The 11,866-nt window shown below is 41.1% G+C and overlaps 1 protein-coding gene across 12 annotated transcripts in view; it reads left to right on the top strand.

The window, feature by feature from the left end:
* ZBTB20 (zinc finger and BTB domain containing 20) overlaps window positions 1-11,866 on the top strand; it is a 799,945-nt gene that overhangs the window by 675,781 nt on the left and 112,298 nt on the right. The window contains exon 1 of one of the 12 annotated variants that reach the window (XM_082394694.1): window positions 7-756. The exons of 10 other annotated variants lie outside the window; for them this stretch is intronic. The gene's annotated coding sequence lies outside the window, so the exon portion shown is untranslated. Of the gene's footprint in view, window positions 1-6; window positions 9,072-11,866 lie in introns of those variants that run through there. One more of the 12 variants, XM_082394703.1, reaches the window with a different exon arrangement.

The raw sequence follows: 11,866 nt of genomic DNA, 5'->3' as shown, positions 1-11,866 counted from the left end.
TTATGGACCCTAGTGGCCTTACTCAAGGCAGTACAAACCTATTAAGCAGAAAAAAAAAGAAAAGAAAAAAGATTAGTTTTGCCAATAAATATCTTTTTAAAAAATCCTAAATCAAGGTCTAGTATCAAGGTATAATTCTGGCTGTAGAAGTGAACTAGTTCTCTATATTAGACCTTATTTTTTAGAAAATGGAACAGAGATGTATAGTAAGGGGACGGTAAGTGTCAGCCTACACAAACATCCTAGGCATCTGCCCAGGCTACTGGTCTGTCCCTACAAGAATCAGGCTCAGTATATGTAAAGCCCCTAAGATCATTGGGACAGAGGTCACATTGATCTATTTGGTACTGCTGTTATTCTTTTGATGTTCGTCTTGGCTATTTAATCTCTGCTTTCTATATACAGACCTCAGTGGAATGATAATGACAGGAGGGCAGGTGAAGATAAATAAATGTGATTTTTTAGACATGACCATTACCCTCTAATGGCTTTTCTCTGGTCCATTCCAAGCACCCAGGAAAGAGAAATTTAGCTTCCATGGAGAGTGAAGTCATAGCTCCGACTTAGCATAATGAGACAGAAAGAGAGAGAGAGAAAGAGAAAGGGAGCAAGCACACTGTTAGTGAACCCAGTGAGTTTCTGCTGGGCTAAGACCAGGTTCTCCTGTTTCCTCTATTTTTTCCCAAACTGAAAAGAGTTATTGTGATAATTCACCTGTGTTTCTGAGCCTGAGCACATGCCCAAGACCTGCTCAAGGTAAGCCCAGTAAGAAATCAGGGATAGGACTTATATCCAGGAAACTCAGCTTCTTTTTAGTAACTTCTGCTTGTTTTGTTTTGTTTTGTTTTGTTTTGTTTTTCAGGGAAATTTGTGTTTTTAGAAAATATGTTTCAATTCCCAGACATTGATATCCTGGGCATCTTTGGGTGGTGACAGAAGTGGGGATTGGTGGCTGTAACAAATGTAGCAGAAGCCAGTGCAGTTGCACTCTATCAAACATGTTGGCAGACCCCAGATCTTTCTGATCCTTACTGCAGAATTCAGTTGCCTCCTTACCCTAAGAAGACAGGGTTAACTGAGAGTTTTGAGAGTGGTGGTGCATCTTTCTTAATTTAGGTCTTGGTGACTATGGGACTAGAATGCCTTGGTGAAAACAATACAGCTAGAGTCAGGACCACCCTCCTGGCTGTACAAACCAAGTGGTCACACCCAGGGCTCACAAGGGCCCTGGGCTTGGTTTAATGCGCTGCTGTTGCTGTCTTGAAATCCTTAATGATTTTTTTAATAACGGGCCCCGCATTTTCATTTTCCCTTGTGCCCCACAGATTATGTAGCTGGTCCTGCCTGGAATTTATCTTTTCCTGGCATGCCAACTGAAGGTATCAGTCACATATCTTCTCTTACTTAAAATGATCCTCTTTCTCGATTCCTCAGAAGCTAATTCCTGTGTTCAACTCTGAAGATTTCTGTCCATACAATATGGTTCAGAAGAACCCATCTCTCTCCCTCCTTCTTCCAAACACTTTGATATGATTATCATCAAGATGGTCTTGTTTTGTAATCAGAAACTCTGTAGTGGTCTCAGCCAAATATTTTTTTGCTAGAGGTTAATACTTGGGAGAAATAGTTGTAGTAATGAGGTCTTTGCCCGTTATTGGCTCGTTAAAATAGGCTTCAACCATTAAATTGAGATTTAAAAAAGAACATCTAACATTCAGCTTATTTTAAACTAGGACTTTCCAACCACTGTGTGATCAAACACATCAGTGTACTCAACAAACAATTTCATCTCCCAGCTCTGGCCTGGGCTTCCGTCCCTCTTAAGCTCCTCCATTGCTGCTGCTGTGTGTTCCACATCTTTCTCATGACCCCTTCTGCCTTCAACTCCTATCAATCCTTTCATCCTTCTTACCCAAAACTGGCATTAGCATGAGGGAGTTCTTCGCTTTAATCTACATATGACATATAATGAGAATGATTCTGCTGAATTTTGTGCATTCACACCCCTGCCACCACCTTGATGAGTGTGAATGACAGGATTGTAAAGTCAGGATCAGACCCCATAGAGGTGCCTGGATTTGTCCTCAGTGATAGTTTGTTAGGACTAGGTCTTAACCAGAAGCATTCAAGGCTCCTGACTCCCAGCCAGATATGCTTGTGATTATTCAGGGCATCCTCAATATTCCCAAAAGATATATTCTAGATGACTGGGTTGTAAACCAGTTTCTAAGCACCCATAACCAGGAGGAGGAGGAAATATGTCAGAGGAACTAGGAGCTGGGAGAAGGAACCTGAATGGCCACCTAAAGCTAGTTAGCCTCCCTGAACCTATAAAATACTTCCTACCACTAACAGTGTCTCCTGGGTTACCGGGAGGGTCCAGAGAGAGGCTCATCTGACACAAAGCCTCACTCACATCGAAAACTCTGGAAGGAGAGCCCTTTCCACCTCCCCTCCTCCTCTCCCGTGCCCTCTCTTCCACACCTCTGTTCTCCCTCCCCCATGAAAGGAAGGAAGGCAGAGGAATCTGATGGAGAGTTGCCAGACTGTGCAGTCTCTGTGAGTTTAAATTATAGAAGATTAGAATAACCTTTATTTGCCTGAACCAGGTAGACTGAAGTTTGCAAGTTTTCAAATCAATGCTGACCTCCTGTCTAGTGACAGTACAACCATGGCACAGAGGAAAGGTCAAAAGCATTACTCAGAGACCATGGCATCTCGCAAGAGGTTTTTGCAGTGGTTCACTAGCTCTGGACAAGGCCCTGAGCAAAAACTGCTAAATAGATTGAGTCCTTTTCAGTCATGGCCACTCCCTTCCTCCTCTCCTCTGCCTCCAGGGCCCAGGGTCCTTGTGTTCATCTGATTTTTTCCTTCAGCCTCCCCAGTTCCAAAATTATCCCTATCCCCTCCCCAGCTCCAATTCAGAACTACTTTACACTGAGGTAACCCTCTTGGGATTGAAGTGATTAGAGCATCCAGGCACGAATGGCTTAAACCCCTACGTTACGTTTGCATCTCAGAAGAAGTGTTGGAAATTGAAATGTACCTCATTAACAAGGGGGCTTATGCTCCTTGCCTACAGCAGGTGGCTGTCCCTTCTGAGCCAGACTATCTGCCTAGAATCAGCCGTGTCCTGATACATCTGTACCCACCCGTCCGCTTCTTTATCTTTAGTCACATATGTGACGTGAATTCAGAAAATCAAACTTTCTTCTGGGGGCGGGGTGTGGATGTGGTTTACATAGTGAATAATCAAACCTGGGATGATTGCAGAGGGTCTCTCTCACAAAAATATGCCATGGTATCATTTCTTTATATAAAACGAAGTTTCTATCTTGGATAGCCAAGGCTCTAATGGATATGGTTATGAAAGTAGTGTAAATAAGTTTAAAACCCCACTGCTTTGAGATTAGTCAAGGCTCCTATCTCCTGTGAACTCTGAGCATTTTACAAATTTGAATAATCAGTCATCTTGAGTTTCCTCTTTTGCACAGGAGGATATTAAGGCTCATATGGGACACAGCTTTTTTTTCCGGGTCACCCAACTCAGGGGCAGAGCTGATTTGGGGGCCCTTGGCCCCTAGGGAAGTTTAGCTTTTCTATTTGATAATTGGGGGAATGCCTAAGACCTCCTCCATCCACTTCTGCCAGCTTGTCCATCTTCTTGTCGTTTCTCTTTACTAGTTGTTGCTCCTGTGATGTTAGAGAAAATGTTAGCAGGAGAATCAAAGGGAGGAGATGGAGCATTAGGGGAACATTAGCAACTATTGAAAAGACATTTTGACCTATTTCTGTAGTTATCAATTTAATAGTATTTGTTGCCAGGAAATGCACTGATGGCGGGTGGGAGGTTGGATTGCACTAGCAGCCTGCTCTCAGGGGCCCTCCAGTTTCAGGAGGTGGTAATTCTAGTTAATAAAAGGGTGAACTTCAAACACATTTTAACCAAATCAAATTGTAGCGGGAAATATCGTATTACTGATGTTCAAGCCGACTCACAGCTGGTAATATTAGTCAGTATATAGGCCCCAAATTCTGACTTTCCAGCATTTTCAGATAAGTTTCTGGCGGTGAGCGAGTCCCCCAGGCACCTTGTTATGCAGGAATAGGAGATTTTTAACTAACATAGAAGCTAGCATAAATGCAAAATTCTTTATTCTTGTTAGACTTTTTATAAGATTGTCAAGATATTCAAATAATATGTAACAAAGCCACACTTCAGGTGGTTGATAGGAAATCTCCTAGAGCCAGGAGTTTTAATTTTTTTGTTGTTTTGGTTTTTTTCTATGACATGTTGGCAAAAGATAAAAGCGATTCACTCTGCTAACCAGAGATGCTGGGCAGAGTTCCCCCAACACTGATTTCATGCCATGAAAAGCACAAGGCACGGAAAAGAGCTCAGGTTTTGTGTCCTACCACTCAGACTGGAATACCAGCTTAGCCCCTACTGGCTGTGTGACCAGAGGATATTCACCTAGCTTCTCTGAACCCTAGGGTCCTCGCATAGAAAATGGGCAAAATATCAATCTTTCATAGTTAGCATGAGGATCAAATGAGATAACATGTGTAGAGAAATCCACATATGAAGAAAAACTGATGGGCATATACCAAGTGTTCAAAAGTGATCATTGTTATCTTCTACCCTTTTTGCTTCTATGATCTGCAAGTCTTTTTTTTTTAGTTAATTAAGTTTTTCCCAATAAAATACATGGCTTTTAATATGATAATAAAAGGCAACACTGCTAGAGCTACCCTGCAGACTGATCTGGTCAGTCCTTTTCGAGTGAATAGTTGTTGGCCACTTCACCTTAGCCCCAGTTAGCCTAGACTTCCCTTTATTAGCCTCCTCTGGGTTCATGCAGTCAGACCATAGGACACATTTTAACCAAATCAACTAGACCCCCTGATAACACAGACTCAAGTTAGATGGACATAGGTGAAACAGCAGATCACATGGCAGCTGGAACTTTCCTTGGCCCTTCCTCACCTGTCCTACTCTAGCTCACCTTAAATTCAGAGAGATGTCAGGCATCTTTCTCTGGGACTGCCTCCTGCCCAGATTTTTTTCTCAACTTTCTCCATGTGCCTGAGTCTCCGTTTTCACAGAGATTAATTCTGATTTGGTTTGCCTACACTTTTGAAGCTCTAAAATCTTTCCATTGTGGGTAGATTGTCTCAAATACTGTATTTGAGGATGGAAAAAGAAAACTCTGCCCAAATGTAAGCACCATTGAATCAAAGAAACAGTATTTTTTTCAATTGCATTCTTTGAGGATCCAGACAACCTTGAATTCTTTACAAAAGCACATCAGTAATGCCATCCTCCCTCTTAAAAAGACACACACACATACGCGCGCACACACACACACACACACACACACACACAGAGAGAGAGAGACCAACTACAGAAGGCCACTATTCATGATGTAAATGGCTAGAGTGTCCAAGAGGAATAAAAAATTGAAAAAGAAAGTGATTCTATAGCTAGAACCCAGACCTAGAAGTCAGGATACCCAAATTCTGTTTCCTACTGAATGGTAACCTGCCTTCTTCTGTGGATCCCAACATAGCCGCTTCACCCGAACTCCACTGTCATCATTTCTAGGGAGCGTGGATTCTGACTCATCCTCCTAAGGGAGCGTGGGGGATTTCATTTGTTGCTGTTCTGAAAAACATTGTGATCCCTGTACCAATGGCATTTTTACATTTTCCCTCACTTGGAGGGATGAGCCCTGAATTGTACCTCCCATCACGCTGGAGTAAAGACTGAACTTTTCGTAATTGTATGGGAAGAAAATGATGTCATTATGATGCCAACTTCGAACAGGGAATTAATAATCATCTTAATATCTAGGGCTAATGCAGAACCACTGACCTGGCCTATCAACCACATTGACTCCTCTTTCAGCCACGCATGCTCTTGGTCAACATTAATTGCAGGACAACTCAGCTTGAGAGGCGTTATGGATCCAGGGTACATACCCCTCCCCTCATAGCCTAGCTAAACCCCTATGCACACGGATGCCTGGTGCCTTAAAGTTTGATCCAAATCCCTTCCTTTTTGTGCACTGAGCAACTTTAGTAAATCTATGAAAGTGTTGTTCCATAGCCAGGAGGTCTTGCTTCTTCTGAACTGTTGAAGCACTTATTTATATGTCTCATTTGGCACTGATTACGTACTGTCCTATACTAGAGTATGTTTATGTGTGTCATTCCTCCCACCACTGCACACGGCACAGCAAGTTCATAAATACAGAGATTGTATTTATACAGTTTGTATCTCCTTCAGCACCTAGAATGTACCATCCGAAATAAAAGGTATATAGTGAATAATGTAATTTTAATGAATGAAATTAACAATAGCATATAAATATTTGGCAACAAACTAGCTTTTCTGAGCTCCATAAATGCCTACCCAGAAAGTAGCCTACAGAATATATCATTCAATTATATCTGTAAAGCTCTAGGATTTTTTTTTCCAATTTAGTATTTATAGGTTTCATTCTTCCCTACTCTTCGCTGACAGTATTTTCACATAGTAGGTTTTTAATAAATGGTTTTGATTTATCAATTAAAATCATAGAATAAAGCAGTCATTTCCCATTGCTTTATGTTGAAATATTCATTTTGGTCTCCATCTACATCTTTATCTTCAGACCTTGTCAACCCTTGCAACACAGATATCTTGAGTTATCATTCCACATGGTACCTGGCTTAGGCTTAAAAATGGTTACGGTTTTTAATTTGGCTTCTTTATCAGGCCTTTTACAGGGAAGAAGGAAAATCTTTTTTTGTTGTTTTTTTTGTTTTTGTCTCCTCCTCTGCCTCATAGGACTGTTCCATAGTTGAATGAGAACTAGTCTATATAAAAGCATTTTAATTTCTGGAACGAATGTAATATCAGATTCATAATGTCAGATTGAGGAAGCTTTGGCATCCCAGCCCACCAAATGATTTTGAACATCCTATGCGTTGCGCTTATTCGTGGACCTGAGAGGTGAGGGGATTATTACTCTAAGCTTTTACGTTAGGTGCGTAAGATCTGTACCAGCTGCATTGACCGTGTCCTCAGCCTGAATGAGGCAGCCGATTGCATAGACCCTCTCCAGCGATGCAAAAGCATCACCATTACTCTCCATCCTGATTAGATCCTACACTTCAGCCACACAAAATGATCTGAAACCAGTCACTTCCGTGCTAGGTCACAGAATTCCAATATAGGTATATTATTCCAATTGTGCCTCGGTTCTTCCTCAGAGAGTCTGCCTCACAGAAAGCCAGGGGGGCCGGTCCCTCCTAGGCTAGACGTTCTGTTGAGTCATGTTTACTGTCCCCCTCAGAAAGGTTCCAAAAGCAAATGCAAGAGGTTGCCGAATGCAGGGACATGTGGCGTGCATGCTACTGAAGTGACAGGCATAGCATACACCTGCTTTTTGGCTGTGGCAGGCCATCTTGACTGTGCCATGCCACAAGTTAGCATTTTGGATGAGCAATTGCCATTCTGTTGTTTTCTTCTCAACACATGGTGTTCAAAAACAGTTAAAAGAAAACTGTACCCATTTGCTCATCCCAGAAATCTAAAATTTCAAAGAAGCATGCCAAATTAATTTTCACATAATATTTTCCAAGCTTTTTCTTTGCACTGAGAAATGATATTTCACTTTTTGAACTCTTGGTGTCCTGGCCTGAGGTAAATGGGTGCAGTTTCTCTTTAAATGGCGTTAAACATATCAAAGCAGGATTATATCTGTCACCATCTTTTTTTTTTTTCTAATGGAATCAAAATCCTTCAGGGAGTGTCCCAAATCCACATTAATGTCTTTGAGTGCTAATGTTTCCACTGGGACTTTTACATTAGCAAAATACAAGTGTGTGGTTTCCGCCCCCCTCTGCTGTCTGTCTAAGAAAGAGCCGACTGCACCTCTGTTATTCTCCATGGCCTTCAGCTAACCCCCATCAAGGGGGTAGAAGAGGATGCTTCCTTTTCTACCCTTTCCCTCCTCTGTGTGGCTCCCCAGAAAAGCTAATATGAATGCAGTTTCCAGCATGGGGGAATCTTTGGAATCCCAACCTTGAATTTTATTCAAAAAAGACTAACTGCAGTAGCCCTCAATACTATCTATTGAGGGCCTATTACAACTTGAATTTCACCTTTGGTTCTGAGTGTGGAAAAATTAGGCAAACCCCCATGATTTCAGGACCTTGCCATCGACATTTTTGTTGTTGATTTGGGGATATCGGTCATGTGTCCTTATTGTTGCAGTACAATTCCTGTCCACCTCAATCCCTCTTTTTTATTTCTTTAGCAAAGCAATTAAAGTGACGTGTTGTAATCATGATTATCAAGTGGCAATGGAAGATTGCGGTGTCAGAGATAGATAATTAAAATAAATAATTGTGACATAATAATAAATAATTTAAAATTCTTGCATCACATTTCATCTTAGAATGCACCTTTCCCTTGCATTTGGATAAACCCTGGGAAGTTACAGTAGTTCGAGAATAATTATGTTTACATGTGGGGTGGAAGGGGCTGGAAAGCTCTCTAGTATCACTCTCCAACCCCTGTCCAGCATCTTCCTTCTTTCAGCGCCATCCTGGCCACAGAAAGCTTGAATTCTGCAGCTGATGGTCTGAGAGAGCCATCCCTGGAGAGCTGGGAGCTGTGTGCTTCTAAGCTGGCTCTTTGCATACTTTCACTTTCTGGAGCACTCTGGAGAACGAACGGCACTACTTCCTTAGCCACTCTTCCTATCCCTCCCTCTTTCTTCGTCTTCTACACCCTTTCCTGCTTTTCTTTTCTTCCCTTTCTTTTTCTACCTCTCATGCAACTGGGTGGAAGCTTGAACTGGAGTGTGTGTGTGTGTGTGTGTGTGTGTGTGTGTGTGTGTGTGTGTGTGTGTGTGAGTGGATGGTAGAGTGCAGGGAGGAGGGGATCTCCTGATGCCTGAGCCTACCTCTAGGAAAGAAACTCGGTGTTTTTATTTAAACAACCTCTCCCTACAGCTAAGCCTTCATATGTGGAAGAAAAACTCAAACCTTTTTCCCTTTCCACACTTTATGAAGACAAGGTAAGCGGAGGCAGTGACAATGTCAACCCTGGATTGAAAATGAAGCCTTTGTGCACAAACTATGTGCTCACCTTTAAATACTTTCTGAGGAAAAATCCCTGTCTATTGGCAATTATTGGAGAATTGATTGTGCTAGATTTTTGTGGGGTTATGCATGTTTTTCTGGTATTGAAAGAGTCTGGGGATTTTTTGTTTGTTTGTTTATGTTTTTAAGCATTAGTTGCACAAAAGCTTTGCGGTATCAGGTAGACTGTCTTCTATAGCCGAAAAAAATATACGCTTTTGTACATGAGTCATTTGAATTTTCTATATTTAATATTCTTTTTGGTGGGTCCAATGTCAGTTTGTTCATGTTAGCATATTTAAATGTCAAGGTGGTAGAAAATGTGTGTTTATATTTGTATAAACTTCTTCACACAATTTAGCAGCATATAGCAGACACTCACTAAAAATATTTTCCGATGGCATTCATAGTTGTTTCACCTCTGGGTTTCCCTCTCAGCAAACTTTGGCAAAGAACACAGGTTTTGTAGCTGGACAAACATAGTTCCGTATATGAGTGTCATAAGGTAGTTTCTACTTTGCAAGTCCGGTTAAACCACAGTCTTGCTGTGCCTCAGTTTCTTTACCTGAAGAAAGGGGTATGATAATCTCTACTCTGGAAGGTTTTTGTCAGGATTAAGTAAAATTATATATGTAAATCCCCTAGCGTAGTGTCTGAAACATGGTAGGCACTTAAATTTATTATTTCTCTCCTCCCTTCTTTTTAAGAGAAATGCCTGGGTGATATGATCACTTCTTTGGTCTTAAGCTTACTATTAGTGATTTTTCTTCATATCCAGATTACTTGAACCAATCATATTCATTAGGTTTTAGCCACTCAATTTTTGTTCATCTCAAAGGAAATCATTCTGCTGTGCTATATATACTAAAATGTAACTGTTAGTGAAATGACTTGGAGATTAAGTAGTGTGTTGGAGCTAATAGACGCGTGGCTCAGCCAGGTTCTTTGCTTTATCCCCAGCTCCACCCTCATCCTTGACCTAAATACCCTCTCAGAGGCCGGTCAGGAGCAGGAGCAGAGCAGCAAGGCCTAGAAAGCCCCGTTTCTGAGCTACTTAGGGCAGTGAATTCGGGGTAGATTCTGAAGGGAAAACATGTCTAAATGCACAGAACAGCTGAAATCAGTGGCCCAACCTTTAGGTTTGGGATACTAGAAACATTCCAAATTATTTCTAATCTCTGACTAATATGTAATGCCTTCTCTCTTGATTCAAAATTAATGATTAAGTTTTACATTCATCCAATGGGAACAAGTTTGACTACTCGATTATTCTACGTGATTGTGTCACAGATGTAAAATTCTTTGACAATTTTTTGTAGTACTTGCACATAGTTGGAGCTCAATAAATGTTTGTCAAGTAAACAAATTTAGCCTGCGGCTTCTTGACCGTCATAGTGGCCATGATAGTGACACAGGATCCTATTTTTACTGTCCAGCAATATATTTTATGTATATATATATATATCTGTATCTGTAGATCTCTCCCTCTGTGTGTGTATGCGTGTGTGTGTGTGTATATATATATATGTGTGTGTGTATATATATATATGATTGTGTAAATGAAAGGCCTTAAGGGACCCAGTTCCATTGGATCACTGATAGCCCTGAATCTATCTGTGAATTCCTTTCTGATAAAATTGCCAGCTGCATAATTAACTCTGTGACCATTGACAAGTCCTCAGTTTCATCATTTACAAAATGACTAGATTAAATAATCACTAAGGTAGGAAACCCTTCCAACTCTATAATTCTATTTTTTTCTCTCCGGTGAGAAATGATGTGTGTTTTTGAGAGGTGTGCTGTTGTTTGAACTTCGTGCAAGTTTTTCCCCTAGTGCAAGAATCACAAATGAAATCTACTAGGGGGGTGGGAATTTGTACTTGCTTTTTAAACTCAGAGCAGCCATTGAAATTGGTGTCTTTTCATTTCAATTACTTATCACTTAGATACAGGGATTCAACGGGATGGGGCCAGCCTGACCCCCAGAGGAGCCTGCCCTGCTTCTGTTACTTCAACAAAGCAACTGAAAGCTGCTCAGATCTCCACTTCTGGAATCCTTAAGGACACTTCCGCTTTGGTGGAAGTGAGGCCAGCCAGTTCTAGTCTGTCTTCATAGATGCTTTTCTAGACTCTCAGGATAGCTTGATATTAATGACAGTCTGCCCAGTCTGTCTTTTAATACCTGCATATTTAATGCTGTGTGTGATAGAGCCTAATTGTCCCCATCAGGAAGGTAGGTGTTCGTGTCATTAATATGTTGATTTAGTTCTTGAAAGAGTAAACTGCCAGTATGGTACAGTACTTCTGGGTTGTTTTGGGGTTTTTTTTTTTCTTCTCCTTTTACAAGAAGAAAAAAGACCCTAAATTGTGCCTTTGGATTAACATCTTCTCCTTTTACATTTGAATTTCAAAATCCTCTTTAAATGAGCAATTCTCAAGGTTTCTATTACTGACAGCTGCCTTTGGGCTTGTCCCGGGGACTTTATGGTGGGCATTTCTTCCTTTCAGCTCTTTGTGAACATTCTGTGTCCTGGCCCTCTCTCAGAGTCGCACTGGCATTCCAACAATAACTTCTCCCCTCGTTGGCCCTTCTTGATTACCAGAAGGACCATGCTGCCTCTATTGCTTTACCTCTCTTGCAGATGCTCCCACCTTCCTGAAGCAAAAGTCTGAACATTTAATTTCTTACATGATAAATTTTGATTAGCACCCAAGTATTAGATTTTTATGA

This window comes from Balaenoptera borealis (assembly GCF_965194805.1).
Source record: "Balaenoptera borealis genome assembly, chromosome: 5".
Lineage (NCBI taxonomy): Eukaryota > Metazoa > Chordata > Mammalia > Artiodactyla > Balaenopteridae > Balaenoptera > Balaenoptera borealis.
Note: the sequence above shows the minus strand (reverse complement) of the source record. Positions and strands in the feature narration are given on the sequence as shown.